Below are 27,408 nucleotides of genomic sequence, written 5' to 3' on the forward strand. Positions count from 1 at the left end.
TATGTAGTAGAAAGAATTGGAAAAATCTATAGGAATACTTCCTTCATTTTGCTTAAATCTCCCAATAAAATAGACAGATTTTGCTTTATAGACATTCATATTAAAGCTTTCCTATTGAGGAAGATTATTGGGTTGCTGAGGATATATCTGAAATGGAAATAGAGGTTAAATAACCCATTTTAATTTATATGCATTTTAAAATATATTTAATTCGCGTAATTATCAAACTCATTTTGTCCGCATATGATTTAAATGTACAGCAAGACCATATCTTTTAATTTGTATATATTTTTCGAAATTTAATTTTGTGGCTAAGATGTAACATCGGCTGCATTTTAGCATTAAAAACACCTATAAAATATCGCTAAATTGCGCAAGGTGCATACAATTTTTGTCCGCATCCGATTTCAATATCAACCATGAAAATCTACATTGATATATATCTATTTCAAGACGATCAATTAAGAACCGTGGATGTAGCATCACACACTATTTTTTGGCATAAAATAAATGTAGCTCCCTTATCAGTGAAGTTTTCAATTCTCTGTTTGCGCTAAAACGAAGTTGCTGTACTTGTTGTTTTTTAGGTGATTTTTCTGCTTTGGAATTTCTTGTAGCTCGCGTATTAGAAGATGGATTTTCACGGGGAATGATTTATTGGATCCGAAACGTAAAAAACTAAAATATGCAATCAAGTACTTGGAAATCGAATGACAATTGCAACAAGTAAGAAAAGCGTTAAGTTCGGTCGGGCCGAACTTTTTATACCCTCCACCACAAATTTCAGCCATTTCGGTGGATTAATGTGGCCACAACCTTCAAAATACCGAAATTCGGAAGGTACCGTTCTATGGGGGCTATATGATGGCGTGGACATATACCTACAAATTTCTGGGGGAAAGTTTTATACGCCTAAAGAAGACTAAATACCAAATTTCAGCCATCTCGGTGTGATAATGAGGCTAAAACGTTCAAAATATCGAAAATCGGGAGATATTGTATTATGGGGGCTATATCAACACATGGACCTATATAAACATTTTATGGTAGAAATGTTTCTTAGCCTCTAGAAACACAAAATGCAAAGTTACAACCAATTCTTTGGTTAAGTGGGTTTAATACATTCAAAATATATTAAAATGACGCGTACTTTATAAGGGGCCTTATGTGGGGCTATACCAAAACGTAGACCTATATAACCCAACTTTGGTAGAAATGTTTTCTGGCCTCTGAAGACACAAAATACCAAATTACAACCAATTCTGTGGTCAAATGGGTCTAATACATTCAAAATATATTAAAATGACGCGTACTTTATATGGGGCCTTATATGGGGGTTATACCAAAACGTGGACCTATATAACCCAACTTTGGTAGGAATATTTTTTGGCCTCTGGAGACACAAAGTACCAAATTACAACCAATTCGGTGGTAAAATGGGCCAAATATCTTAAAAATTCCTTAAAACGACGACGCGTCACGCGTCATTTTGTATGGGGGCTATACGAAAGCGTGGACCTACATAGCCCACTTTCAATACCAAAAGTCCTACGTAAATATAACATATTTTCCCAAAATTTCATCAACCTACGTCAATCCGTTCGGACGCTAGAGTGATTTCCACAGACGGACAGACGGACAGACGGACGGACATGGCTATATCGATGTAGAATTGCACGCTGATCAAGAATATATATACTTTGTGGGGTCTACAATGATTATTTCGAGTAGTTACAAACGTAGTGACAAACTTAATATACCCCCATCCTATGGTGGAGGGTATAAAAATTAGGTCCGAAAAATATGATTTTTATAAAAATCAAATTTCCGCATTTGGATGCAGATTTCTATAAAGCTGTGCAGACTACGTTCACAATAGTCATATCAAATAACTCAGAATCGCAAGTACTACAATCCTATATATGATTTTTTGAAAAACCTGTTTGCGGAATGGAATTAGAAGAAAATTTCAAAAAAACACTGTAAATCTGGCTTCAAAATGTCATCATCAGCATCATTCAATGGTAGAAGCAGATGCAAATTTGAAAAGTAATACATTAGTGAGATGATCTTTATTTTGGTTGCTTCTGCTTTTACTTTGACAGGAAACTCGTGGGAAGTGTGGTTTAATCACAAATGGGTTGGCTTCAACCCATTTTTACCCATTTTTTAAAATAAATATAGCCACAGCTTCCACGCAAATTATCTTTTAAGGCCAATATTTTTTGCCACATCCAAAAACATTTCATTTTATCCAAAAATATTTAATTTGCATAATATACAATCACAAGTCGCGTGTTCTACAAGGGTAAACCTTGGCTTCAGCTATGTTAAATTTTCAAAAATATTGGTGAAATATGGGCTGAAAGAGGACGCTTTCGGGTATCATTCTGCGAAAACTTTGTTCCAAGCTGTTCCCTAAAAATTCTAGTTCACTGAAGGTGGAATTTAACTAAAAATTAGTACCTAAGGAAAAATCAAATACTTACTTCGTGTAAACGCTACGGTAAAGGTTCTTAAAGACATCAATCCTACCTAACTAACAAAAAAAAGAACAATGGACACAATATCTGTTATAGTTTCCGAGAAATAGCTATTTCTTTCTCCACGTAATTTGCAAAAATTACGTATTTTCCGAAATTGCGACAAAATTGTCGTCACTCCACCTTTTAATATGTTAACCTAATTTTTTGGTTTCCTTAGTTTTAATATGTTTAGTCCCAATTTACATTAGGCGAGTTTACTTGCGGCAATTGTCAGATTGTAGGTGAGAGAGGGTGCTGAGAGGCAAAGGGTTACCATATGCCTCACCTCTCTCTCCTACAAAATGACAATTGCCGCAAGTAAACTCGCCCAATGTAAATTGGGACTTACTGTCGAATCCCATATATTAACAATCGGTGACGACGATTCCTGAACCATTGTGTGGAAGCCTTTTTAAACACAGTTCACGCTTTTAGGTTTTCATGATTTTGCTTGTGCACCGAAAGTCCTATGGTATGATACTAAAAATTTTGTTGTAGTGAAAATCCTTTACAAGATTTACCTTTATGATATTTTCGTAAATTTTACCGATTTTGAGATATAGAAGTTCAAATTGGGACAATGCACTGACTGTATCGCCTCCTTATAAAACAATGTCATCCACGGTGTGACTTAACTAACTTTAAATGAAAACTACTTACGCCTGGGATGTTTTTGCGGATTCTGAAACAGCAATGTTCATAGATGAGAAAAATCTAAAAACATGAATAAATCACTGGAGGGATTTCTTTTTAATAAATCGCTGTCAAAAATTAAATGTCATGCACGGTGCGCCTTAACTAACTTTAAATTAAAACCGCTTATACACACACATTTAGGACAGTTTCAAAACGCCGATACACGTGTCTTCTATTTTTCGGTCTTCTTTCACAATCTGCCCCATTTTACCTGTATGTTGTACGGTGTAATAAGGAGAATATTGATGTCGAACACAATGAACATTGCACAGTGGATCCACTTGTATGGAGAAAGTGGCCAAAAATATTTAGAGTGTACAAATCAAGACAAAGCGCCTTTTACAACTTTGTGCTGCTGCGAAGTGTGTTTTAAGAAACCACGAGCGTAACATTCTCCCCCCTTACCCCTCTGGAGGGGGTATACGGTAAGAATTGTTTTATGCTGTTAATACGAAATAACATGAACAAAGGTCCCGATTATATTATTATGAAAAAATAGGCTGGGGGAAACAAAACAATCCCCAAAACAACATAAAATCCAACCAATTTAGAGGATTAAAAAAATCAACATTTTTGACTGAAAATTGGTAAAATTTTTAATATAGATCTTATAGCGTTCTTTCTGGAAGGCACGTACTGCCAAAGTAAAACAAATTTGTAAGAAGATTTCTTCATTTTGCCACTGATGCCAATTATGTTAATGTACGTGGTCAGATAACAGAGTTATACGCTAATATATCCATAGAAACCCTATTCTAGGGCAGCTTTTGTCAGCGACAAACCATTTATAGTCTGGCACTAGATGGCAGCTGATTTTAATACCGAATAATCTTAATCCCATGATCTACTTTGGAAAATTATTCCCGAGGTGGGCACTGGTGGGCATCATGACTAAAACCTTAGGTCAAATTTAAGTATATGATCGAATTGGCATTACAAAATACACTAAGAAAATGTGCAGCTAACTAGAATTCCACAACACGTTGAACACTATTTTTTAATGAAAATTTAGCTATTACCTCCTCCTTCAAAATCCACTATAATATTTTGCTATACGTATTAGTTTCGCGATATTTTGAATATATTTACTTGCACTTTAAATATAAGTTGTACTCACAACAAAAAACATTAGTCCAATGTTCCGACTTTTGAAGCTATGCTTAAGAAGATCGCGTTCGAATGAAACAAAAACTAATATATTTTTAAAAAGGTCCATGTCATTGCTGTCAGCGTTGCCAGATGTTGTACCAAAATTTTGACATTCATTTTTTTATTTTTGGCCAATGGGTGGATCCACTGTGCATTGGTGTAAATTAGAAGTTTAAGCTATCTCTCTGACAAAACACTGACACTGCCCGTGATAAAGTAAACGTCTTAAGCAAAGGTATTTCGACTTAGTTACACCTCAAGACGTTTACTTGGGCTAGGTCATGCTATCATTAGCTATCTAGTCAGTCGTATCTCAATCGAACTTCTATTCGTATAGATTCAAATTTAAAATTATCCATTTTAATAACAGATAAACTCTTCTCAGTTGTAGACTCCTTGGTACATATACTTATATTGCTAACGTTGGTTGTTCTGAGGCAGCGTGTTTTATGTTGCTATAAAATCTTATACATATAGCAACATTCGATAACAGTAAAGAGAATTTTACTTTTTTCATTTCAAATCAAGAAAAAGGCGAAAAAAACATAAAAGTTAAACATTTCTCTCTCTCTCTCTCGCTCTCCCTCTCTCTCTGTCTTTCTCAAAAATCAAAGTATGTTATTGTGACAGTGGCAGTAAATGTAATGGCAATCAGTACAGAAATCATATGTGAATGCACCCAATAGCAGCTAGCTAGAAGTCCTTGTTCATGTGGACGCTGTACCATACAATCAAGTAAACAGATGCGAATGACCCACTTTTTAACAAACCAGCCCGAACGACAACAGATGACGACGAAAGAAAAAAAAAAACAAAGACACAAAAGCAGAACCTAAAAAAATTACAAAAACATTTTTCTATTGGAAAAAATTGGGACAAATGAAATGGAAGCCAAATGTATGCTAACCTAGCAGGCGAAACTACGAAAACAAAACTGTCTGCAAAGAAACGAAATCAGGTTGATTGTCACAATCAAATGGTCTGAAATGTAGAAGTATTATATTAAAAAAATTATATTGCGTGAAGAAATAAAAGCGTCAAAAGCAACAAAAAGAAAGGGACAACTGAAGTGGTTGAAATCTGAAGTACCAGTATTTGTAGTGTTAATGACTCTTATGGTTTGTGAAAAAATTATGTTTCTTTGGTCTTTAGTTTAAGTTTTCATATCAAGAAATTTATTTTAGGACTCTTTTGGTCAGAACTTTTTTATCCACACAGTATTTAATGAAAATCCAATGATATGTCATTACAATGAATATAAAACTAACCTATGACAATCACCACAAAGAATCTTCATAATTTAGCAATTTTTTGTTTCAATAAAAGAGAGTTACTTCTATTGTTGGCATTAAAAATAACCAAGAGAGAGAGAGAGGAAGAGAGAGTTGTGATAGTTACAACTAAGCACCGGCTTATTTTTTTTTTTGTCGCAATTTTCCATTTTCACACAAAGCGCCTGTCCATTGCAAACTCTCACGCACACTCTCTCAGGTATTTGCTCTCTCACACGTTCTCTTTGAAGTTTGTGGTTTCTCTTAAATTGTAATAGATTATGTCGGCGAGGCGTACGAAGTCCATGTGATTAGCGCGCCAACTTCGTATCGTTCTTACGGCGAATTCAAATTGTTTCGCACACATACATAGCCAAATGTTTTCGTCTTGGAGCCGTCATTCCATCAACTAATTTCAAGTCTACTGCTTCGTGGCGAATGGCACAATTCATAAACAGTTACAAAACTTGGTCGGTGCTTAGTTGTTAATAAGAGTCCTTTAGCTACGGGCATTGTAGTGTCGGCGGCATATGTTTTGTTGTCGGTAAAGAACGGAGCATAGTATTGAGTAGAAGTTCACTCAAAATAGGCAAGCACCGCCTCAGCACCGTACAAACAGCAACAGTAATAAAGACCGTTCACGAGTCTTGTTTTGATGTCGGTTTGTCGGAATGTGAAAGTAAAAAAAGAAACAACACAATAATAAATAATCACAACAACAACAAGTATGTCGTATTGAATGAAGTAAAGGGAACGGGTGCGAATTATTTGTGTGTCGAACATAATGAAACCAACAACGATAACAACTATAAACGGAAAAAAGTAAACAAAAGTAAAACGAATACAACGGAAGTAACGCGATTTAAAGGCACGAAACTGCCAATAAACAGCATAAGAATGAAAGAATAAATTGAATTTAACCTACATTAAGACGAACATAAAGTGTAAAAGAAATCAGTGATGCAGTCAATCAGTCCGTTTTGCTCAATTACACAGCATACAAGTGTAGCGTGTGTCGTATAATTAATGATCGGTGATTAACACAATTGATATATCATACGCCACCAAAAACCGCGGTTTACAATTTTTTGTTTCATGTTGTAAAAAGATAAAAAGCGTTTGTGTAAAATTTCAAATAATAGAAAATACCACAACTGAAATTTAATAATGCAAATGTGAGGTGAAATATCAGTGTTACAAATTGGCAAACTATATAGCCACACACTGCAAATATACAAACACACACACACACAAACGGTTAATAACAAGTCCCATGACCTTACAACAACAACAACATCTGGTGCAGTTTTTATTAAAAGTTAACACCAGCAACTGCTGTCAAGTTCAGTTGACAAATGATGCACAGGAATTTGTGTGGCAGCAATAACAGTATATTGTGCAACAAAAACAAAATAACCACATACATATTTCCACCAGCACTAACCGGAGCTGTTACTGAAATGGTAATGGTAAAAACAAATTTCACTAAAACTGACGGTAACTTGCAATTTATGTAGCAACAAATCAGCATCATCAGCACCATCCATAATATAACACTAGTACAACACGTAGCATGCATACACTAACACCATTACAATTCATAGTAGCATATGCAACTGGTAATAATTAAAACTCAATGTGAAAGTAAAGCTGACACCATTTTCAAGAATGGTTTCAGTCTAAGTTAAAAGTGTCTAGACCTACTTACCCTGACATCACTGGAACGAACACACATCAGCTATATAAAGAACTAATTTTAATTAATATTTATGAGGGACAAATGTGTGTGAACAAGTGTGTGTGTTTATACATGAATATTTCATTACATTAGAATACATGAACAACACAATTGGGCATAATGACACTGTGGATATTACGAAGGCAGATTTTCCTTGTACTAAACAAGTGCGATTTTAAAAATTTCGGTGATGGCATTCTGAAGAATGGTGCAGTAATATGCACACGCAACATCCAATTTTCAATGGTGCACTATGGTCCCATATCCAAATTTTCTGGCCAAAACTATTTCAACGATAATTTTGTATTGAAATTGATTAGTATTTATAATATATTTGTAAAATCACTATTTATTACGAATTTTCGACCAAAACTACGACAAACCTCCAAAATTCCGTTGTCCCGTTGTATTGGGTCTAAACCAAAACATTGACATATGTTAACAATTTTGGGTACGAAGGATTCTTATCTTCTAAGAAGTCGAAGTACAAAATTTCAGCCGAATTGGCTATAAAATGACGCTAAAACACCCAATATATTTAAATATTATAAAAGTACTCACCGTCAGCTTCCCGATTCATAATAACTTTTGTCTCACTTCTGTATATTTATGCAATGACACAACACAACAAAAAGAGCATATTTTACAACACAAAATCTTTTTTTATTTTTATACAAAAAAGGGTAAACTTTGACCATGCACCAACTAACGGCATCTATCGGTATTAACAAAAACTAATTATTTTTGGTTGAATTAAAGTGTTTTTTATGATACTGCGCAAACAAATTTAAAATTTAGAAACTTCCAAAAAATAGTTTTGGCCAAAAATTTCTTGATTGAAACCATAGTGCTGTGGCAAAAAACCCCGCAGGTAATGTTGCCCACATTTCGTGAGTATTTCAGCCATGTAAAACTTTTCTACAAGTGGTGTCGTAAGACACGCTGTTCGGAATCGGCGATAAACAGTAGGTCCCATATCACTGAGCTAATATGAATCGGGATGTACTCGGGATGACAGAAGTTTCACTTGTAACTTTTGGGAAGTTTGTGAAACAATTATATATTATACTTTGGATATTATATGAAATATTTTTAAAATTTAGTTTAATAGTCAATATGGTGCTCATATTATTTGAAAAGTTATGACCTAACTCAAAAGAAAAAACAAAATGGCCGAAATGTTCGCCAATTTCGACAAACTTTTTGTGTCTGTAGTGTCTCAGTCATTTTACAATATACATTAAACTAATTGAACAACATCAATAGGCATGAGACGTTCTTCCTTCAAAATAATATAATTAACGTCACGAAGATTGGACGTCATTCTAAGGAGAAAAATGCACTCTTTCAAAATCAAGTCGTTTTATTAAAATATCTTCAGTCTTTATGTGTGTACGTTCTTTACAAACCTTATATCACTGTCTAATCTTGTTTCCATTTCAAAAAACAAAGAAAACAAATTAAAAAAAAAAATTTATGTTACATCTGTGATTTTTGATTCACAAAATAAGAAAAAAATCGTCATTCCGAATATGTGTTTGTTATGCGTTTTAGTTTTATTAATTAGAAATTCTAAAAAAAGTCGCGGCTTAATATAATAAGTTGTTATATCCTATTAACGTTTATAGAATTTATACCCTTTACGATGATGGAAAATACTTCTGAAATATCTTAATGAATTTGCGAAAAATAGAATTTCGTAAAATTTTTTATGTATTTGTAAAAATATTTTTTTTTAAATAATAGCGCTTATATTACAACAAATATATAAAAAGATTACAACTGAATCCGGACACCGTGAGAAAAAATGAAACCTAAGTCGCGAAGGTTGCCGCATAAAATGAAAATAAGCTTCTATTGAATATAACAACTCTTGAAATACATATAAACCGCGAAATTGTCAAGATGACATGATGCGCATCCGATTTTTAAATACAGCGAATCAATGCCTTGTATTTGATACACACTTCGTGAAATTCTATGTGGCAACCACGATGTAGCATCACTTGCATATTAGAGTGCAAAACTCAATGAAATGACTATGATTTCCTCAAAGTACATTTACATTTTATGCGCATCCGATTTTGGCAGGCGCATATCTCCTAAACCGCGAAGAATTTTAATTTGCTCATGGAGGCAAAGTTGTAGCTCTTGTCATAAAGAACATTACTTAAGGACAAATGAAATCCACCAAACCTTATTTTCAAGGTCAAAATCGTCAAGGTCAATACCCTAGAAAATTATAGAAGATGATGAAGTATTGTGAGGTTTGGTGGATTTAATGCGTCCAGAATTTATATTCTTTATGACAAGAGCTACAACTTTGCCTCCATGAGCAACTTAAAATTCTTCGCGGTTTAGGAGATATGCGCCTGTCAAAAAGCTCAATTTTGATTTAAATTTCAAGGATATTTTTAATGTACTTTTTATTCTGGAATGCAATAATTTATAATAATTATATAAAGCATATGCTCTCCTCTTTAATATGACACCAATACCAGCATCGTACGACGAGTACAAGTATTTAAAACATTTTTTTGAAAAATGTTGACCTTTGAAATTTGTTTGACCTCTAAAAGGTCAAAACGATGAGAAAACCAAAAATTAAAAATGCCATTGTACTCCATTTTGCCTATACTTTCAAACGTATATAGTCCGGTTCAAGTGTAATTTTGGCTGTCGGACAGTGTTACCATTAAGAAATACATCATTCTATGTCGTTTCAGTGCTATCCATCAAGAATAGTGGATGTAGCATCGTACTCAATTAGAAAAAATCTGCTATAACTCCGGATTCGCAATAGTTTTTAAATATCTGCTTTCTCACAATTTAAGCAGATGTATAGCTCTATTTTTATGCTTAGGAATGACACATCGAAAACGAGTTTTAATACGCGATATTTAAAAAAACATTTATTGCAGATTTTCGAAATTTGCAGGGTATTATATCCTCCGATCTACTGAATGGATTTGGACGCACTCTGGCTTATTAGATTCACATTGCAAAAAAAAAACTCAATTTACGTGGGTTTCCACGGAAATCGAATGAGAGTTGTAAATATTAAACCAAGAAAGTAGTTTTTTTTTTGAAAAATTTACGCACAAAAATTTCTACTTTGAGAGTGGCTTGCTCTGATCCTATGAAGGTTATACGCCCAAATAAAGCTTTAAAAATTCGTAATCGCGAGTACTACAATCATATAGTAACATTTTAGATAAATCCAGTCTGCGTTCCAATTATAACAAAAATTCAAAAAAACCCCATTTTTCAGTCTTAAAAATTTCATCATCCGTTTGAGGTAGATGTAGTGGATATATTAAAAAATCATACAGTAGAAACTTCATGTCTGAAGAGTATTCTTTAACTTCTTTTTTGAGCATTCTACTCCTATCTACTCCAACACTATGTTGTAAAAACACTAATTGGAAATTAACATTAAACTCGTTTTCTTCAACGCATTTTTCCTATTTTTTACGTTAATACGAATAATACGGTGAATAGTGCTAAAACAGTTTATTTTACCTAAAAGAGTTAAAGTTATGGTATATTACAACTGTTCGCGAGTTACAATACCCCATACCTCAGTTCCAACATAAGCTAATTTTCTACAAAAAGGACGATATATCCATTTGAAGGCCAAATTAGGAATAAAAAATAACATCAATTTAAATACGAAATAACTTCAATAACATAAATTTAAATATGAAATAACTTCAATAACATATGCGAAAAAACATATCGTCACCTGAAATGTCCAAAGCCATAACCCACAACACCACAAGTTTTCTGGAGAAGCAAAAACGTTATAACAGGAAAAACTGTTTTATTTAATATCAATTTTATGAGGGCGAGTATTTGGGATATTATCAATCATGTACGAATGGGAGTAAGTAATGAAACTAAAATCGCGAAAACGGAATCTGCAATGTTATCCCATTTTACGAAATGCCATAATTTCTTATTTTTGAACGTAGTAGCTTAAAATTTTGCCAGACTATGTATTTGAGATTTATGTATCAGATTGCATAAAAAAAGATTTTTGATATTTAGATATAAATATATATAATTATAATAATTGTTCCACAAACATCCCAGACGGGACAATGGAGACTTCTCTCATATCAATGAGTGCACCCCGATTCATATTACCTCAATGATATGGGACCTACTGTTTATAGCCGAACGGCGTGTCTTACGACACCACTTTATAGAGAAGTTTTACATGGCTGAAATACTCAGGAAATGCCGCCAACATTACTGAGAAATATAAATATATATTAAAATATATGTGAGCACAAAGATCCATTTAAGGATAAGTATTTATATGCATTTATAGTGAATTCATTATCGCTTATTTATATTGGATCGAAATCCACACATTTGGATACTACGTTGAATAAAATTAACATAGACCTACATAACATATTTACGTGGGCAAGCATCAATAAACTAGCAATCAACCCTACAAAGTCAAAATGCATTCATATTATTCGTAACAAACATACGAATGTACTTCAAAATTTGCAAATAAATGGCTCAACCATCCAATATGTTAGCACCGCCACCAACCTTGGACTGGTCTTCAATGAACAACTTTCTTGGTCAAATCATATTAATATCGCAACTTGTAAGGTTCATGGAATGCTAGGCAACCTCTGGGCTGTTCAAACCTCTACCCCATTAGAAATACGTATGCTTCTGGCAAAATCTTACCTCGTTCCAACTCTACTTTGTGGCTCCGAATTATTTTACAACTGTAATTATGATGACCAGAATAAGCTGAATGTCACGTTTAATAATATCGCTAGATATGTTTTTAACAAAAAACGCAGTGACCGGATTTCTGAATATGCCAACCGAATATTTAACATGAGCTTTGAGAACTACCTCAAATACAGAAGTCTTATTTTTCTACACAGAGTTATAACCAACAATGAACCCCAGTACCTGATAGATCGCATACAATTTGCTAATTCCAAGAGAGGCAGGAAAATCATTCAATTGAGATTTAAAAGTTCAAGATCAGAGAAGCACTATTTCATACCAACAATTCGTCTTTGGAATTGTCTTCCACCAAATATACAAACCATAAGCAACAACCTGCATTTTAAAACAAAATTAAAGAAATATTTTTCTGAATAATATATACTTGTATGTATATGAAACTATTACCCACATTATTTTATGCAATTTAAAGTAAACTCATGAGCTCTTATATACTTTCCCTTATACCACTAGCACTAATTCATAAGAATTGTAGTATTCTCAATGTGCTAGGATCAAATCAAATCAAATAAATAAATAAATAAATAAATAAATAAATAAATAAATAAATAAATAAATAAATAAATAAATAAATAAATAAATAAATAAATAAATAAATAAATAAATAAATAAATAAATAAATAAATAAATAAATAAATAAATAAATAAATAAATAAATAAATAAATAAATAAATAAATAAATAAATAAATAAATAAATAAATAAATAAATAAATAAATAAATAAATAAATAAATAAATAAATAAATAAATAAATAAATAAATAAATAAATAAATAAATAAATAAATAAATAAATAAATAAATAAATAAATAAATAAATAAATAAATAAATAAATAAATAAATAAATAAATAAATAAATAAATAAATAAATAAATAAATAAATAAATAAATAAATAAATAAATAAATAAATAAATAAATAAATAAATAAATAAATAAATAAATAAATAAATAAATAAATAAATAAATAAATAAATAAATAAATAAATAAATAAATAAATAAATAAATAAATAAATAAATAAATAAATAAATAAATAAATAAATAAATAAATAAATAAATAAATAAATAAATAAATAAATAAATAAATAAATAAATAAATAAATAAATAAATAAATAAATAAATAAATAAATAAATAAATAAATAAATAAATAAATAAATAAATAAATAAATAAATAAATAAATAAATAAATAAATAAATAAATAAATAAATAAATAAATAAATAAATAAATAAATAAATAAATAAATAAATAAATAAATAAATAAATAAATAAATAAATAAATAAATAAATAAATAAATAAATAAATAAATAAATAAATAAATAAATAAATAAATAAATAAATAAATAAATAAATAAATAAATAAATAAATAAATAAATAAATAAATAAATAAATAAATAAATAAATAAATAAATAAATAAATAAATAAATAAATAAATAAATAAATAAATAAATAAATAAATAAATAAATAAATAAATAAATAAATAAATAAATAAATAAATAAATAAATAAATAAATAAATAAATAAATAAATAAATAAATAAATAAATAAATAAATAAATAAATAAATAAATAAATAAATAAATAAATAAATAAATAAATAAATAAATAAATAAATAAATAAATAAATAAATAAATAAATAAATAAATAAATACATAAATAAATAAATAAATAAATAACTCGATACGTTTATTTATACCGATGTCGTTATATAGCTGTCAATAGTCCCCGTCAACTGAGATTGGATTTTTACGCAACATTGCTTGCTGTCATCACTTTTAAAGCAAACGAAAAATAGTATATTGTGCAGCGAGTGAAATAATCATACATTTTGAGGCAAGATAATGTTCAAAAATACAGAAAAGCATTGGAATTGAGATATTTTATTGAAGAAATGGATAAAAAGTTGTATGTGTATTTTTTTTTAAATTTTTCTCTTTCTGTGTAACTGTTGGGGCTATTAAACTTTTCCCCAGAATTTTGTCGGTAAAGGCCCACGCTTTTATATAGCCCCCATAGAACTGTACCTCCTAATTTGCGGTATTTTGAAGATTGTGGCCACAATATTCCACCGAAATGGCTAAAATTTGGTACTGAGTCTTCATTTGTGGTATAAAACTTTCCATATGAAATTTGTCGGCATAGATTCACGCCTTAATATAGCTCCCATATAACGATACCTCCCGATTTTCGGTATTTTTAAGGTTATGGCCACAATAACCCATCGAAATGGCTGAAATTTGGTATTTAGTCTTCGTTGGGGGTATTCAACTTTTCCCTCTAAAAATGTCGGTATAGGTGCACGCCTTCATATTGCCCCCATAGAACGGCACATCCCAGTATACGGTATTTTGAAGGTTGTGGCCTCAATATTCCACCGAAATGACTGAAATTTGGTATTTAGTCTTCGCTGGGGCGCAAAACTTGCCACCATATTGCCGCCTTAGGAGTGCACCTCCCGATTTTCGGTATTTTGGAGGGTGTGGCTTAAATATTCCACCGAAATGGCTGACATTTGGTATTTAGTCTTCGTTGGACGTATAAAACTTCCCCCCCGTACAGTTCCACGCTTTTATATAGCGCCCATAGGTACCTGCCGAATTTCGGTATTTTGAAAGTTAGCCACATTTTTTACCGAAATTGCTGCAAGTTGGTATTTAGTCTTCTTCATAAACGAAGGGAAACTATTTGTAAATTTTTTTTCAATACAACTCGTGGTAGAGGGTATAACAAGTTTGGCCAAGCCGAACTTATCACCGTTCTTGCTTGTTTTTACATGGGGATGTCATAGGAAGGAATTACTTCCTTAAATATGTTTTTAAGTACATATTTAAGCACATACCGGTAGTCGTAAAAAAGCTAAAAAGTATATGTTCTATTTTTAGAACAATTGAGGTGAAATTATATTCAAAATATATTCGTATTACTTCGCTCTCTGCTGGGTTTGAACACACGATCTTCTGATTCGTAGTCACACACACTACACCCTAGGCCGCAAAAAAATCCCATGTCGACGGTGAGCTGTGTGCCACCGTACTTATTACTTAGTAAGTAAGGAAGTAATTAGTTATGTGGAAACCATCCTATATGTACTGCCTGATAATGTGGAGTGTAATGAAAACTCATTACACGGTAATGCATGATGTAATAACATGTGCTTACCAAATTTTTGCTGGGATATGATGCTATTTGTTCTAGTTATGACAGTAATGAAGTAAGCAAACTCTTCAACTACCTTAAAATTGTAGGTACCAAATTCTGAATTTTGTGGACTCATTGCCCGTCGATGTCATCACAGTCGCCATGAGCTAGTAACATGTAGCTGTGGGTGTGTATTGTGTAATTTCCTTAACTTTTGTATCTCGTATAACCTCTTCCAATAGGATGTTGAATAGATCACACGAAAGGCTGTCTCCTTGACTGAAACCACTTTTGGTACAAAACTGTTCGGAGAGGTTCTTTCCTCGTTTAACCGTCCACTTGATATGGACGAGGGAACAAAATAAGTCCAGCACCTTGTCATGTTAAAGCAGGTCAATACCGTTGCCGAAAATCTTACATCCTCTACGCCACCCACAAATACGTTACACGGTTGAATTTAATCTTAATACTCTCAACACTGAAAACGCTTTTCCTTTATTCATTACAAATCAATGAAATAAGTACGATTTTATTCCATGTACTAATCACAGACAATTGCTTCATCAACTTTATCAAATTTTGTTTTCCCACCTCCACCTCTTGTTCTTAATGCTTCCACGTGTTTGCTAAGAATATGGAGTTTTTTTTTGTAGGAATACACCAAAGAATTCCTCTCCATTTACAGAGAATTCTTGGAATTAAAAAAAAAATGTTTAAAAATTCGTTGCCATCTCCTTTCCCTGTGAAAACATGGAAATCCTTCATGTAATACCATTGAGATTATAATCCCTCTTATTTAACAAATTAATTTGTTTCATTTTTCATGCTCATCCGTATAAGAATTGTTTATATTCGTTCGAGTGTGGTAAATTTAAAAATATGTTCAACACGTTTTCTTGAGATAAAGTTAATTTTAACAAGTCTACAGTTGAACAACATTTAATAAAATATGTGTACAAAAGTTACAGCAAACTATGTTATCAAGTGTTACCGCTTGATGGTGGCTGTTACAGTTTGACTATTTTTGGTAATGAAATTTAAGTTACACATATGTTGTATATCTTTTACCGAAAATAAAAATATTATACCGGCCGATCTTTATGTTTAGTAGAGACATAACAAACTAAAAAAATATATATAAAGAAGACACTTTAAAATACACTTTAATAGTTTCTTTTCAATATCAACAATTTCCAACGGCGAAAACAAAGCATAGTCCTTCAAAGGATGTTTATGGGAAATATAATATTAAGTTTCCGTTTTGTGGCAAAACCTTTGGTTGTGGACGATTACGAACTCGTGATATAATGTTCTGCTGTACAATCAGATCTGTGTAAATTCAATTTGTTGATATTTGGGTTGTTGAGGACTTGGAAATGTAACTCAGGGCCCAATGTAACGATTTTAAAATTGAATGTAGACGGAGTATAAGTAATAAAAAATTCGATATGAAGATATTCAGCTGTGGACCATCAGTCACACAATGTGGTGACTATTTCATTCCAGATAATGTGTAAATAATTGGCAATAATGACGAAGTCGGTCCTGACCGGCCTTAACATGCTAAAGCCCAGGACTAATCTTGGACCCTTTTTCATCTGTTAAAACATTGCATACTTACCCCCTCGTAGTGTCACTTTAAAGGTAGTAAGCTCATATGTGCCTCATATGGTTTCTAATACGACAACGGAATGAGGCTGATCGATTGCAGCGACAAAAACATGATAGTGAGCAGCACCAGGTTCCTATACCTCGACTTTTCCACATAAGGCCACGTGGATGTCTCCAAATGAAAAAACCAGGAACCAGATCGATCGTATTGTGATACACGGGAGATACTCTTCCAATGTGATATATGTTCGACTGATTCGAGGAGCCAACATCGATTCGGACCATTTCCTTGTAGCAGCCAAGGTAGCAGCCAGGGCGAAAACTGGATGTTGAAGCCTTCCAAAGAAATTTTTAGCTTCAGAACGATCAATTTGTAATCCTCTGCGAATGCATACTGAAACTTCTGTATAATAGTGTACCTGTGGAACCACAGCCAAAAGGTTATGTGCAACATAAGCTTGTAGTTCTACGAAACAACGAGAATAAGTTAATGTGAAAAACAACCCGAAGTTAGTAAATTGAAATGACATCTAGTTATGATTTCTGAAATAAATGATTTTCTGTTCAAAGAAAAAGAATTCAAACCCTTGCATGGGTTACATGGCCATGTAGAAAGTTCGTTCAGAACTTAAATACTTAACACGGTGCTCTTGAAGCAACTTTAAATGGAATGTGCTTACACCTGGGAAGTTTTTGCGGATTCTGAAACTACAATGTTCATAGATGAGAAAAAAACAAAAAACAAAAAAATCGCCGGAGTGTTTTTTAAATAAATCGCGATTCAAGCTGATTTTTTTAGGTTTTCACGATTTTGCTTGGAAACCGCAAGTCCTATTGAAATGGTACTAGAAAAAATGTTGTAGCTATGAAAATTTTGTACAATATTGACCTTTATGGTATCATCGTAGTTTTACCGTTTTTGAGATATAGAAGTTCAAATTGGGACAATGCTCTGACTGTATCGTCTCCTTATAAAAACATGTCATGGCTACAATTTCCCAATTTAAACTTATATATCTCAATAACGGTAAAACCTACGAAATTATCATAAAGTTTAATCTTGTAGAGAATTTTCATAGCTACAACATTTTCTTTATAGGACTTGGGGTTTCGAGCAAAATCGTGAAAACCTTAAAAACCTCTAAAAATGTCAACTAGAATCCCGATTTATTTAAAAAGCGCTCCGGCGATTTTTTTTTGTTTTTATACCTTCAGCATTTATGCTAACGAGGGTATATACACTTTCATACGGGCAAAATGTGCCTCATCGAAATAATGGTTTTAGACCCCAGTATGTGTGGACGAAATGTGTTTCAGGCAATTTGGAGTCGATTTAGCTGTCCGTCCGTCTGTCTGTCTGGCTGGTGCGCATGATAACTCTCGAACGGATGAACCGATTTGGTCCAAAAGTTGGATATCTCAATATTTTGTCCAACCTTAGTTTAAGTTCGAAGATGGGTTATATCGGTCCACTCCTTCTGGTACCTTCCGTGCGCACGAAAACTCTTGAAGGAAATAACCGACTTGGTCCATACTTTGCACATCGTGATATTTCTACCAAACTTAGATGAGGTTCCAATATGGACTCAATCGGCCCACGCCTTCGGGTACCTCCCTCACAAAATTTGGGAAACGTTCAGTTTAGAACATGCTCTCGAATCGCTTTGATTTTTGTTGCAACAACTTGTATTCACTGCCCCCCATACGACAGTACAAGTTTAATCAGGGGTAAGTCCATACTTCCTGAGAAAATAGCCTAAAAGTTGCAAATAGCCCCTATGACACCGTGTGTGGTGGTTGGAGCGCAAGATAGCTCTCGAACGGATCTGCAGCTTCGATCCCAAATTTGGCCTTCGTAATATTTTGTCCAAACATAGTTTAAATTCGATGATAAGCCGTATCGGTCCACTTCTTCAGGTACCTCCTCCACAAAAGTTAAACAATGTTCGGAAAAAATGTGCGCACGATAACTCTTGAAGGGAGTGACCGATGTAATCCATATTTTGCACATCCTAATATATTTACCAGATATAGATCAGTTTCGAATATGGTCTATATTTGACTCCTCCTTCTGGTACCTCTCACACAAAATTTCGGATAAGTTCACTTTAAGACCTGATCTCGATTTGCATTCGCTACCTCCATTAGACGGTAAACGTTTTGTCAGGGGCAAGTCCATATTTCTTGGGAAAACAGCCCGAAAGGTGTAAAAAACCTCCTATGTCACCATATGTGGCGGTCGAAGAGAACGATAACTCTCGAACTGTTCAACCGATTTGGTCCAACATTTGGTCTTCGTCATATTATATCCAAACTTAGTTTCATGGGGCAATACCGGTCCACAATTTCCGGTACTTCTCCCCAATATTTAAAAAATGTCTCTAAAATGCCAGGACGATATCACTTTAATGGGACAACCAATTTGGTCCAAACTTGGATCACCTAATATTTTGTCAAAATTTAGTTTAACTTCTAAAATGGCCCATATCGTTCCTCCCTAAGGGTATATATCTGTCGGCAAAGCCGACTGACACTTTTTTACTTGTTATACCCCCATTTCCGACCCTGTATATATATACTTTATATGCTTGATCAGAATAAAATTCTAAGACGATCCGTCCGTCCGTCCGTCTGTTGTAATCATTTTAGCGTCCGCAATAATTGAGATAGAACGCTAAAATTTTACACCCGAGTGTCTTTTTCCCATAGGCAGGACAAGTTTGATGATGGTCTATATAGGTCCACGTTTTGGTATAGCCCCCATATAACGGTACCTCCCGATTTAAAGTATTGTGAGGTATTTAGCTACATTTTCTGACCGAATTAGCTGAAATTTGACATTTGGGGTTCCCAATGACCAAAAACTTCTCCACTAAAAATGTTCAATATAGATCCCCCATATAACGGTACCGCCCGATTTCAAGTATTTGGACGTTTTTAGTGAAACTTCTCCAACAAAAATTATGAACATAGGTCCACGTTTTATTGTAGCCCCCATATAATGATACCGACGGACCCATCGGAGTAAAAAAGTAAATAAAAAGTTCGGCACGGCCAAACTTACCGCTTTTTTACTTGTTGACGATATAACCGTGTCCGTCCTCCGTCTCTTGAAATCAAGATTCAGATCGCAATTTTTAAGATTGAGTTTTGTAATTTGGTATGGAAGTTTCTTTAAAAATGGGCTATATCGGTCCACGTTTTGGTGTAGCCCGCATAGAACGGTACGTCCCGATTTTTATTTTGGAGGTTTTAGCCTCATTATCACACCGAAGTGGCTGAAATTTGGTATTTGGAATTAATTCGTTGGGGTATAAAACTTTCTCCCAGAAATTTGTCGGTATACCTACCGATTTTTTTGAAGGTTGTGGCCACAGCAACCCACCGAAATGGCTGAAATTGGGTATTTAATCTTTGTTGGAGGTTAAAGCCTTTCTGACTGAAATTTGTCGGTTTCGATATAGCCCCCATAGAACGGTACCGCCTGATTTTCGTAATTCTGAAGGTTGTGACGTCAATATCCCACCGAAAGACTGAAATTTCTTATTTAGTCTTCCATGTCGTAATGAAATATTTAAGAAGAGAATTATTAGCCCGTTCTTATATAAATTATAAAAAGCGTACGAAAGGAAACTAATTGTTCCATTTTACTTCAATACAACTCGTGTTGGAGGGTATAACAAGTTTGGCCTGGCCGAACTTAATGCCGTTCATACTTGTTTTCTATTTGTTGTTTCTTATTTCCTCCTCTCTTAATCGTAACAGTTTAATGTAGTTGGTATCCACGTTCATTAACGGAAATTAAATTTCGGTTACCCCGTGTTTTAGAAAATGAGGCAATACATACCTTCCTAACCAACACTGCTTTGTCACCTGTATACTCTATAATTTCAACCGGTTACTAATAGAGGGATAATTGCTACATGATTTAGACATGTTTTCACTTTTCCATATACAGTGAGTGCCTTGTAGAACTATTGTTGTATGTGTGTACATTGAATAAATATTTGTTGTTTGTTCAACAATTGTTAATAATTGTTCCTGCAAATCAGCATGACAGTTGAAATGACACTCTACCTTTCGTGGTTGAAAATCATTAAAAAAAGGCAAAGCCAAGATACATCTCCTATAATTTTATTGACGGAATTTTAAGTGAACTTTCATGAATATGGCAATTCGATTCATTTAATTGTAATATATTTTATATATAAGAATTTATTAGAATGGATTCAGTAAGAAGTTAAATGTGTAAACATGTCACATTTAATTCGTTCTTCTGAAGTGGTTAAATTAAACCCTTTAATTATAATAAAACAAAGGAAACTGGAAATGTGTTTTTATGTATGTGGGAGCCACCGAGGTGGAGTGGTAAGCAAGTCCGCCTCGCCCTCACAATAGAGCTGGAAAACTATCGATATTCCAAATATTAGACATTTTCGATATTTCATTTTAAAGTATCGATAGCTATCGATATTATCGCTAATTTGTCATCACCATTAATTTTCGAATAAAAATGGGGGAAAGCTCTATGCTTTTGTTGACATTTCGTACAAGTACTTCACAGAAATACAAAGCAGAAAAAACAATTGCTTTTGTTTTATAAAAAGACACAAAAATGCAATAAACCCTTTTCATATTTTAACAAAATACTACTATTGCTTTTTCACAACTTCTTTATCACATCCTTAGAACCGAAAAACCTCGTAATTTCTATAGATTTTAGGTTAGGGATTTTTAGTTCGATAATATCGATAGACAAAACTATCTATCGATATTGAATATTAAAAAAAGAATCGACAATATCGATTTTTGTCGGCTCTTGCCAGTAGTTGCCCGCCACACATTTGCTGTCGAAATGATTATTTTTGTGGCATAAAACGAACTTTAATGGAACATTTTGCAAACTAATCAAAATCACATACTAATGACTTTTTCCAATAAAATGAGTAAAAAATTAAAAATATATTTTCCAATGCCAGAATGCTATTTTTATATTTTTACCTAGTGGAGTTTATTTCGGGTCACTATTACTTTTAATTTTTCACAATGTTTTATTATTTTATACAACTTTCATGTTTTAATTTCATTTTACGAGAAGCTTGCCCCACAACAGCTTGTTTGTTTGTAATATTTTGTGCTTACCATATGTTTTCACCGTTCGATAACCATATGTATCGATTACTTTTTTAAATTATTTCGATCGTATAAGGGAATCCAAAAATTTCGAACTTTCGTTATTTTTCTTCGAACAAAAAATTGCTCTATAACCTATGTGAGAATAAGGCCCCAGAACATCAACATTTTTGGCGGTGACACGTTTAAGGTTGGCTTACTCTTCCTGAGTATTTCAACCATGAAAACCAACACTTCGCTCGGCTCGGCGTTAAAAAAGTAGGTCCCATATAATTGAGTTGTTGTATAATCTCCATTGGAGTATTTGCGGGTGTCTTCTTTCGAAATTCCACATGAACATAAAAGAGGATAATAAATCGACCAAAATTCAAAATATAGTTTCACCCGTTCCTAATTCCAACTTTTTTATGAAAAAACATCCAGTATTATTACGTACGACAGTTTAGCATTTTACCACCAATCAGTTTCTAAAAATCATGTCATGTTTTAACCGGAACTCTCAATTAATTAAAAAATTATTAAGTCCCGCCGGGTCGAACTTTAAAGCCTGATCCATGAAATATTATGAACTTATTCCATATAAGGTTTCTTTCTATTACGAAAGTACCAATGCGCAGAATTTTAGTTGGATAAGGTTTTTGGTCACTGGAAAGACCAGAAATCGGGCGATAGACTTGTGTGGCGGCTAAACCGCAAGGTGAAAATAAGTCAAATATATTTAATTCAGTGTGAAAATGTAGCTAAAAATGAAAAAGTTCCTACATCGGTTGGTACCGTTATATAGGGGCTACTCCAAACTTGGACTTATATCCACTATTATTGGTAGATAGGTTTTCTGATCACCAGGAACCCCAAATGCCAAATTATAACCAATTCAGTCTGAAAATGTAGCTAAACAAGTATAAGTCGGCTTTATCGACAGAGATATACTTAGCCTGTAAGAATTAAAACTTTCAACTATTGATAATATCGAATGGAATACCGGCTACGCAACCGCAATCCATTCCCAATAATTATGTGTTAGAAGGTTTTCGGGCTTTAAGGCTCTTTTTGAACGTATGAACTTGTCGATTTAAGCTCACAAGTGTTGCGGAGGAGGTACAGGTATAGATCGACATAGTCCAATTTAGTTTTTATTTTGTGAGTCATTTCTTTTCGATAGATAGCACGCTCCCGAATTTTTTACATTTTTGACTCTGTAATCCGGACATCACATATTTTTCTTACCCCGATAATCCGGACATCAATATTTTTCCCCATCGTGAGCATTAGATTCTTATTTATTTTATTGACATTTTCATACTTACCCTCCGTTTTTGTAAAAAAAAAAATATTCTTCTCACACGAATTGTCAAATTCGAACGAACGAACAAAAATTAGTTACAAAAACTGGGGTTTAGTAATAGCAAGTGATGTGTAAATAAGAAAAACTAAGTTTTTCAAATTTTTCGGTCCAAATCTCGACTTTCTAGATAGCCACTGTTAACTTACCCACCAAAATTTGAAGGAAAGGGTTCCATGCGATGACGTGATTTCATGAAATCTTTTTACGAAGTCGTGAAAGATTCGATCAGCATTTGGACCCATTCCATCCATCCAATAGAGATGAATTTTGTGTTTTTATTTATACAATTTTTTTAAATAAATAAGATTAATTGTCGGAGACTCTTGATGTTGTCGGAGACTCGAAATCACAACCAACGTTGTTAAAACTCTCGTCGTAATGATAATGTCATTGCAAAACGATTCGAGAGCAGGTCCTAAACTGAACTTTTCCGAAATTTTGATGTGGGAGGTATCCGAAGGCGTGGACCGATTGAGTCCATATTGGATCCTCATCTAACTTTGGTAGAAATTTCACTATGTGCAAAGTATAGACCAAATCGGTTACTCCCTTCAAGAGTTATCGTGCGCAGGTACCGGAAGGAGTGGATCGATATAACCCATCTTCGAACTAAAACTAAGTTTGGACAAAATATTACTTACTTACTTAGCTTACTTAGCTGGCCCATTACAGAACATATGTTCCATAGGCCGAACTAAAAAAATATCTCCAATTCTCTCTATTTGTTGCTTCGCACTCTGGAATACCGCGCCTTTTCATCTCATCATCCACTTGTTTGCGCCATCTATTCCTTGGCCTGTCAATTCTGCGTGCACCGCCAAGCGGTCCGTGTTTATACGCCTTTTTAGCGGATTCATCATCGCTCATTCTTATGATATGGCCTAGCCAACGCAATCGTTGCAACTCGATACGTTTAACAATGTTGATGTCGTTGTATAGCAGAAACAGCTCGTGGTTCATGCGACGTCGATATTCAGCGTCAAAGCAGATTGGACCGTAGATCTTTCGAAGAATTTTTCTCTCAAACACACCAAGCAGTCTGCACGGGTAGTATCAGTGTTTTGTAGAGCATTATTTTTGTTTGACGAGATGTGGCTTTGTTTTTGAAGTGCTTACTTAAGCCAAAGAAGTATCTGTTGCCAATACAATTCTTCTTTTTATTTCACAACTGATGTCGTTTGTTGTGTTTACGGAGGTGCCGAGTTAGACGAAGTCTTTTACTTCCTCAAAATTATAGGAACCAACTTCCACAGTCGGTCCGAGCTCAATGGGCGCATTGCGCGTCGACACCATCAACTTGGTCTTCTCACCTTTTACCGCCACACCCACTTTAGCAGATTCTCCTTCGACCTTCATAAAGGTATCAGTTACTTCTTTTACTGATCGGCCCATGATGTCTATATCATCAGCATAAGCAAGTAACATGTGACTATTGGTGTAGATTGTGCCACTTCTTTTGACGTTTGCCTCTTGTATAACCTTTTCCAGCAGGATGTCTCCTTGTCTGAAACCTCTTTTGGTACCAAACTCTTCGGAGAGGTCCTTTCCTATTTTAACTGAGGACCTCGTGTCAGTTAAAGTCATTTTACAAAGCCGGATAAGCTTTGCGGGGATACCAAATTCAGACATGGCTTGGAATATCGAAGGCTGCTTTATAATCGACAAAAAGGTGGTAGGTGTCGATCTGCATCTCTTGGGTCTTCTCCAGGATTTGCCGCAGGGTAAATATATGGTCAATGGTGGACTTGCCAGGTCTAAAACCGCATAGGCTTTAGTCGGTCGCACAATATCCCTGACACGATCTTGTAGGCAGTAGGGAGTAGACTTATGCCCCTATAGTTAGAGCATACAGTCTTATCTCCAACACGCTCGATGAATGTCTTCCATCTATCACAACATGATCAATTTGATTTCTTGTTTTCTGATCTGGAGACAGCCAGGTGCCCTTATGAATATCGAAATGATTAAATCTGGTACTGCTAACTACCATTTTTTTTGCAGCTGCAAAGTCTATCAGCCTCATACCATTGTCAGATGTTTCACTGTGGAGACTGAATTTCCCGACTGTTGGGCCAAAGATATTCTCCTTTCCAATTTTGGCATTAAAATCGCCTAGAATGATTTTAATGTCATGGGTAGGGCAACGGTCATATGTTTCTTTTAAGCGCTCGTAAAATATATCTTTGGTCTGTTCGTCCTTTTCTTCAGTGGGAGAATGAGCGCAAATAAAGCTGATGTTGAAGAATTTAGCTTTTATTCGAAATGCAGCAAGTCTTTCATTCACTAGGGTGAAGCTTGATACCAGATGTTTTAGCCTCCGACTAACTACGAATCCGCAACCAAACTCATGCTTTACGTCATGGCAGCTATAATACAGTGCGTCACCTTTAGGTGTTGTTGTGACGCCTTTCCCAATCCATCGTAATTCCTGTATGGCAGTAATATCGGCCTTGTACTTTTCAAGTACGTCTGCCAAAGCGAAGACTGCACCTTCTCTATAAAGAGTGCGAACATTCCAGCTGCAGATTCGCAGATCATAGTCATTGAGATGTTTCACTGTGGAGACTGAATTTCCCGACTGTTGGGCCAAAGATATTCTCCTTTCCAATTTTAGCATTAAAATCGCCTAGAATGATTTTAATGTCATGGGCAATTTGTTTAATAATTCGTGTTTGCGTTTAAAATTTACAAGTGCCATTCAATTTCCTTTATACCCCGCGTGAATTTAGTTTTTTACGCGACGGATCTAATGAGAACTTCCGCGATCGAATTCATCCAAATCGGCAAGAATGTATTTTGACAAATCGGCGTATTAAAGCGCGATTTTCTTTTACATTTTTTACATAAATGGAATTCTTTATACGCGATTATAATATGTGCGAAAACGCGTGTCATAAATTACAGAGATTCGCGAGTAATATGGGATTTCTACCAAAAATAGAATGTAGAGGCACATCCGCGCTGTATATATGTGTATATAGACGTACTTTTGATGGGTGCTACCGAAACCGGATGCGCATCAACTAATTTTAACTAATTCACGAATAATAGGCTTTTTAATTTCCACATTTTTTGAATGATTGTAATTTCAATATTATTCTTAATTTCCTATCCTTATAAGTTATCACAGTACGCAAATAAGCTTTCACGATGGTAAACCATATTTCTTGATGAAGTTTTAGCAGTACACATTAATTATTGTATGGGATTTCAACGAAATAGTTGGAGAACTCCCAAATATTTTTTCTAATTTTTCGAATCGAACCAAAAAATATATTTGCAACAATATTTTCCAACAATAAGTTTTTCTCTTTTGTTGTTGCTATAATATGCAATTGATGTATCCAATCTCTATAAATTTGGTATTATATTTTTCTACGCATTGTCTAGATTCCGCATATATTTTTTAAATTATTTTTAGAGGGTTTTGTGCGGACCCTGGGACAGGATAATTTGGATTTACTTCAAAATTTTTTATTATTTTTTGATTTTCCGCGAAAATAATAATAAATTTAATAACTATTTAAACCTCTACGAATAGATATGGAATGCTGTTAACGATTTATGCATACATTTTCTCATAACAACAAATAAGATATTTTAAATATTTTTTCTTTATGTGAGAATAAAAACCGCTATAACTTTTGCGCGCATCGTCCAATTTTGTGAACGCGAAAAGGTTTGAAACCAGAATTTTTTTCTTAACCTCTTGCAAAAAATGTAGATGTGCTCGCAAATTTTTTTTAATTTTTTTCAAATGGAATTGCAAAGGATTTTTGGTTTTTGCCATATACCCTCGTTAGCATAAATGCTGAGGGTATAAAAACAAAAAAATCGCCGGAGGGATTTTCAAATAAATCTCGGTCAAAGTTCCCATTTTTAGTGGTTTTTAAGGTTTTCACGGTTTTACTTGGGAACCGCAGGTACTATCGTAATGGGAAAATGTTGTTGCATTTAAAATTCTCCATAAGATTGACTTCTATGACTTCTTCCTGGACTGTACTGTTTTTGAG

General features: G+C 33.7%; 1 protein-coding gene across 1 annotated transcript in view; it reads left to right on the forward strand.

Moving 5' to 3' along the window:
• The first annotated feature begins 6,037 nt into the window (after nucleotides 1-6,037).
• The window catches only part of LOC141394500 (uncharacterized), an 809,570-nt gene continuing 788,199 nt past the window's right edge, over nucleotides 6,038-27,408 (forward strand). The window contains exon 1 of the mRNA XM_073969009.1: nucleotides 6,038-7,138. The gene's annotated coding sequence lies outside the window, so the exon portion shown is untranslated. The remainder of the gene's footprint in view (nucleotides 7,139-27,408) is intronic.

The sequence above is a fragment of the Musca autumnalis genome, unplaced genomic scaffold (assembly GCF_047663935.1).
Source record: "Musca autumnalis isolate F117 unplaced genomic scaffold, ASM4766393v1 scaffold_2, whole genome shotgun sequence".
NCBI classification, from domain to species: domain Eukaryota; kingdom Metazoa; phylum Arthropoda; class Insecta; order Diptera; family Muscidae; genus Musca; species Musca autumnalis.